The 5,743-nt window shown below is 51.5% G+C and overlaps 1 protein-coding gene across 1 annotated transcript in view; it reads left to right on the forward strand.

The window, feature by feature from the left end:
• The first annotated feature begins 644 nt into the window (after nucleotides 1-644).
• Zmynd8 (zinc finger, MYND-type containing 8) overlaps nucleotides 645-5,743 on the forward strand; it is a 135,341-nt gene continuing 130,242 nt past the window's right edge. Inside the window, exon 1 of the mRNA XM_005392351.2 lies at nucleotides 645-668. The gene's annotated coding sequence lies outside the window, so the exon portion shown is untranslated. The remainder of the gene's footprint in view (nucleotides 669-5,743) is intronic.

Consider the following 5,743-nt stretch of genomic DNA (forward strand, 5'->3'; position numbering starts at 1 on the left):
GGATTACGGGGGGTGGGAGGGCACCGCTGCACTCAGCATGCCATCTTTTTTGTGGGAGAACAATTTGGCCTCTAAAAGCAAGGAATGAGGATGAGAGACTGGCTGGGCACTGCTGGGTGAGGGATGAGGCAGGCCTCGGTGCGTTGGTGACCTTGGTGACAGAGTGAAGAATTCTGCAACACCTACGGGAAGAGGCTTCAGGGAACTGCAGGTGCCGAGGAGCGAGATCAATCCACCTTCCAAGCGATGCTCTCAGAATCCCAGTGGTGACTGCAAGCCAGGACCCCTCATCTTTTTCAAGAGCTCTGACTCTGTACCTGCTTGTGGACCTGGCGGCCTTTTGAACATTGGTGATCTCACATGAACGACCCAGACAACATCCTGTCCCCATGGCGTTGACAGCTTCTCTGGGGTAGACCAGTGAATAAAAACTTCAGGCCGTAACCGCTGACTGCATAAATGCTAGGATAATACAAAAGGTGATACCCCGTGACATCACAGAGGGTGACTGCTGGGCCGGGATGGGGGTGGGGGGTCTCCTCCAGATAAAGCCAGTTCCGGAAGGCTTCTTGGAGGAGGTGGCCTTGGAGCGGAAGGATCTTCCCAGGTGACCCTGTGGTTAAGGAAAGCCAGGGAGAAGCAGCTGGCTGTGGGGAGGTGCTCTGAAGGTGAGGATCCAATGAGCCTTAAAAATCGCTTCTGGTTCTTTATAAAGCACCTGGGTCTGGATCCAATTAGTCTCAACATCCACACATTCTTACCGCACGCACAGGCACGGCATGCTGACCACAGAATACAGAAAACACAAATGAGAAGTGGGAAACTGTTCCCGAGGTAGACCCCAGGGTGCATTCCTGACCCCGGGTCCAGGCGGAAGCAGGTGACAGATGTCCTGTTTACCTTCAGGGTGGCTCTTGGGGAGAGCTAATCCTCTGCCTGCCGACCAAGGCCCCTATTCTCAGCAGTCCTCTCCAAATACCCTAGGAAGTCCTTTCCTCCTGGGAAGCCTTTCATCCCTAATTGTTCCGGGGCAGTCTGCCAGCAAGCCCGGTGCCTGAGGAACGCTAGCGCAGCTGTCTGCCCTGAAGTCCCTCTGCTGGCTGGGAGGGAACGCCAAGGTGACCGCTTTGACTTTCCCATGCTTGAGGTTTTCCTCTGGAGAGAAATAATTTGGAGAGAAATACGATTTAACAGCTCCAACCCGCCCCACCCCGCCTTGCCTGTAGTTGGGGCTCCAGAGAAAGTGCAGGAAAACACATCTGGGTTCAAGTCCCGCAGGAGGGCACAGAAGGACAGAGGGACCCCAGGGACACAGGGTGCTCTTAGCAGGCCGAGGTGACTGCAGACTGCGGTGTGCTCATTCTGCCAATATTTCAGCAGCACCTACTGTCCATGTGGCACAGTTCCTTTTTTTTTTTTTTTTTGGTGGTACTGGGGATTGAACTCAGGACCTTGTGCATGCTAGACAAGCACTCTACCACTGAGCTACATCCCCAGCCCCAGTTCCATTTCTTTTTTTTTTTTGTTTTGAGACAGGGTCTCACCATGCAGTTCAGGCTGGACTTGTGCTCACTTTGTAGCCTAGGCTGGCCTCGAACTCGCAATGATTCTCCTGCCTCAGCCTCCCGAGTGCTGGATTACAGGCGTGCGCCACCACGCCTGGCCCCTGTTACTTTTTTTTTTTTTTTTTTGGTTTTTCTCCGGTACCGGGAACCGAACTCACGACCTTGCGCTTGCCAGGCAGGCGCTTTTTGCCGCTGAGCTAAATCCCCAGCCCCCTGTTACATTTTAAAACAAAGAAGGAATAGTTTATTTTGTGCCAAGGACAAGTAAGCGAGGCCTAGGGCCTTGGATTCAAGTTTCCCTGAGTGACAAGCTCCAAAGTAGAAGAAGTTACAAGAGCCTTTATAGCCAAAGATCAAGGAGAGTCCTAAATCAGTGTGTTGGACAGATGTACTGGCGGGGCATTAGGTGGCAACTGCCACCAATCAGGAGTCTTTGTCCTTCGGCCTTAGCTTTGGGGGCAGTGGGCGCTGGAGTTCTGCTAAGCTTTGGCACACATTCCGAAAAGGTTACCTAAGAGCAAATGGTGGGTCTGATATAAAGGCCAAGAGTACGTGGCGATTTTTCTAAGGGGCCTAAAATAGCCCCAGATGATTTTGGCGCTAGGTAAGCAACACTTCATCTCTCCTGACAGTCTGCTTAGCTGAGGTCAGACAGTCTGCAGGACTTGCTTTCTTTTGCAGTACCGAGGATCACACCCAGGGAACTGTACCACTCAGCTACATCCCCAGCACCCTCCCACCCCACCGCCCCATGACAGGGTCTCACTAAATTGTCCAGCCTGGTCTCAAATTTATCATCCTCCTGCTTCAGCCTCCCGAGTAGATGGGATTACCGGCATGTGCCATTATCCTTGCTGCAGATTCTTTGATATAGCTGCTCCTCCTCCTCCTAAGACAAGGTTTTACTGTGTAGCCCAGGCTGGCCTCATAGTCACAGCAATCCTCTTGCCTCAGCCTCCCAAGGGCGAGGATCACAGGCATGCGCTACCACACCTGGCTAGAGGATTCGTTAGACAACTTTAGTTCGTGGCTCCCCCTGCTGGTTAAGCGTCACCCTGCGCCTGCAGAGGCCAACTATTGCGTCCCAGGGAGCCAGGCTGGCAGGCAGTCTCCAGGAGTGGGACAGAGCTGTAAAGCCTTGAAGGCGGAAGTGGGGCTCACGCTAACGTTAGCGTGGAGACCCGTTGCCAGGTTTTCGTCTCCCATCCTGTGCGTCTCCCGTAGCTGCTCCGGGCCACTCCCAGCGTAGCTTTTGAGGTGAATCACTGCAGCTGCCTTTGTGACCTGTTTACCCAACCTGCTTCAGTGTTCTTTTTTTTTGGTCTTTTTGAGACAGTGTCTCGCTATGCAGTTCAGGCTGGCCTTGAGCTCACTTTGTAGCCCAGGCTGGTCTCGAATTTGCAGCGATCCTCCTGCCTCAGCCTCCCGAGTGCTGGGATTACAGGGGTGTGCCACCACGCCTGGCTTGGTTTCAGTGTTCTTGCAGCCTTATTAAAACACACTTGAAAATTGGGGGCTTGGGGAGAAAAACAAGAAAACTGGGGACTTAGGCACCCTGAAGTTGTTCCATTGAGTCTTTCCCTCATTCAACAGTCACTAAATTATTTTTGAGTACCTACTGTGGGCCAGGGAAACACACAGTTAAACCAATCCTAAGAATTTATGGCCAGACATGGTACACACCTATATTTCTAACATTCTGGGAGGCTGAGGCAGGAAATCCCAAATTTGAGGCATCTTGGTGAGACCCTGCCTCAAAATTAAAATAAATAACTAAATGAAAAGGGCAAAAGGTGGGCTTGGTGGTGCACCCCTGTAATCCCAGCACTTGGGAGGCTGAAGCAAGAGGACTGCCTTGAGTTCAAAGCCAGTTTGAACTACATAGTAAGAACATGTCAAAAGGGGGCAGGAATATAGCTCAGCTGCACAGAGCCTGCCTGGCAAGCGCAAGGTCCTGAGTTTGATTCCTGGTACCCACCTCAAAAATGGGGAGGGGGAGGGTAAACCTCAGCGCAAAGGTCCTGTCCCTCAGACAAATTTATACTCCCCCCCAGATAGAACCCAGGACCTCATGCATGCTAATCAAGTACTCTACTACTGAGCTGTGCCTCCAGCCCAGAATTTATACTCAGGCATTAAACATTCTGAGGGCAACGTGTAACAGGAAGATGTAGCTTATTGAGAAGCAGGTCTGGGAGTGCTGCCCTGAAGAGATGAATTTTATTCTGGGTTTTGAAGGATGGATAGGAATTAAATAAGGCTGAACAGACATTAAGTAGTATTTTTATTCATATTTATTTTTTATTTATTTTTTGTCTTTTTTTTTTGGTATGGGGAATAGAACTCAGGACCTTGTGCTTGCTAGGCAGGAGCTTGTGCCATTGAACTGCATACCCGGCCCCTATTTTTTGTCTTTTTTGAGACAGGGTCTCACTATGCAGTTCAGGCTGGCCTTCAACTCACTGTGTAGCCCAGGCTGGCCTTGGACACACAGCAGTTCTCCTGCCTTGGCCTCCTGAATGCCTCCTGAATGCTGGGATTATAGGTGTGTGCCACCACGCCTGGTTGAAGTGGTATTTTTAATACATGAACTAATTTAAATTTTTTTTTTTTTTTTTGAGACAGGGTCTCCTTGCTATACAGTTCAGGCTGGCCTTGAACTCACTTTGTAGCCCAGGCTGGTCTTGAACTCACAGGGTTCTCCTGCCTCAGCCTCCTGAATGCTGGGATTACACTCATGCGCCACCACGCCAGGAGGACTAATTTAATCTTGACAAGACTCTGCGAGGTGCTTCGGTGTCCATTTACTGGTTGGAGAGGTTAAATTACCTACTTGAGTGAATGCAGAGTTGGGATTTGATTTTCACTTTTTTTTTTTTTTTCTGGCATCGGGGATCGAACTCACCACTTCGCGCTTGCCAGGCAGGCACTGTGCCGCTGAGCTAAATCCCCAGCCCCTCAGAGTTGGGATTTGAATCCAGGCATTTGAATCTTGGAGCCTTCCAAGCTGGCCCGAGCTCAGATCCAGATCCCCAGAGCCGGGCTAGAGAAGGGAAACCTGCAGACCCCCTGTGGCCTGGGTTAAGAATTTGAGACTTTGGCTTGAGAACAATGGGAAACCTTTCAGGGGATTTTGGAGGTGGGGGTGGAGTAGTGACCCTGGTCCAAATTGCAATTTCAAAAGATCCCCCGGGCCACCCAGGTGGGGGATGGGGCAGAGTCGAGTCGGCCTCGGGCCGGTGGGGAGGCTGCTCCCTCCCAACCCGGACCGAGATCCTGGCGGCCCTGGGGCAGGGCACAGCCCTCAGGATGGAGCTGCGCCGCCGGAGTGGACCCGGGAAGATGGTCAGAAGGTAAATCCCCCAGGGCTGGAGAGCAGAGGTCCAGGGTGACCTCCAGATTTGCGGCCTGCTGCACTGGGCGGGCGGAAATACTGGGAGAAGCGGGGCAGCGGGGGCTGCCGGGCACGAGCAAAGATGGGATCCGATCGTCGTTCCGTCATTTCGTCTCCCGCGTGTTTTTGTTGTTCTTGCTACATTGGTTCTTCGACACCTTCAAGAGTTTTCCTTCTCCGTAGTATTTGTTTCTTCGACTTGGAGGGGTGGAGGTGGACTGTGCTTTATTTTTATGTCTGTTACAGCGGGGTCCGTTGCTTAATCTCTTTGCGCCTGCGTTTTCTGAGTGTAAGCTGAGAGTCATAACAGTGGCTGTCTTCTAGGGGTGTGGGAAGGGACAGGTGCCCGGCACAAGGTGGGCCGCCTGGAGCACCAGTCACTCTTACAAGGTGAGGATGCCCCGGCTGGGCTGGGCATACAGCTCAGTGGCACAAGCGGCTGCCTGGCAAGCACAAGGTCCTGAGTTCGGTTCCCGCTAGGAAAACCAAAAAATAAAACAAGATGCTCTTGCTGCTGTTATGACAACCAGGAAGGCCGGTGGCCAGGGAAGCTGCAGAAGCAGGAGGCTAAGGCCCCCAGAAGTTGGACAGGTTACTTAGGAAGTGCACAGTAAGCTTACTGGACCCAGTAATAAGTGAACTGTTTTAAAATAAAGGATGGGATTTCCATTCACGCAAATCAACAGATACTGATTGAGACCTCGGTATATGAGACCTAGCCCGGAGTCTGGGGATATAGCTGTGGTTTTTTTTGTTGTCTTTTTTTTTTTTTTTTTTTTTTTTT

This window comes from Chinchilla lanigera, unplaced genomic scaffold (assembly GCF_000276665.1).
Source record: "Chinchilla lanigera isolate Chin_1 unplaced genomic scaffold, ChiLan1.0 scaffold00044, whole genome shotgun sequence".
Classification (NCBI taxonomy): Eukaryota; Metazoa; Chordata; class Mammalia; order Rodentia; family Chinchillidae; genus Chinchilla; species Chinchilla lanigera.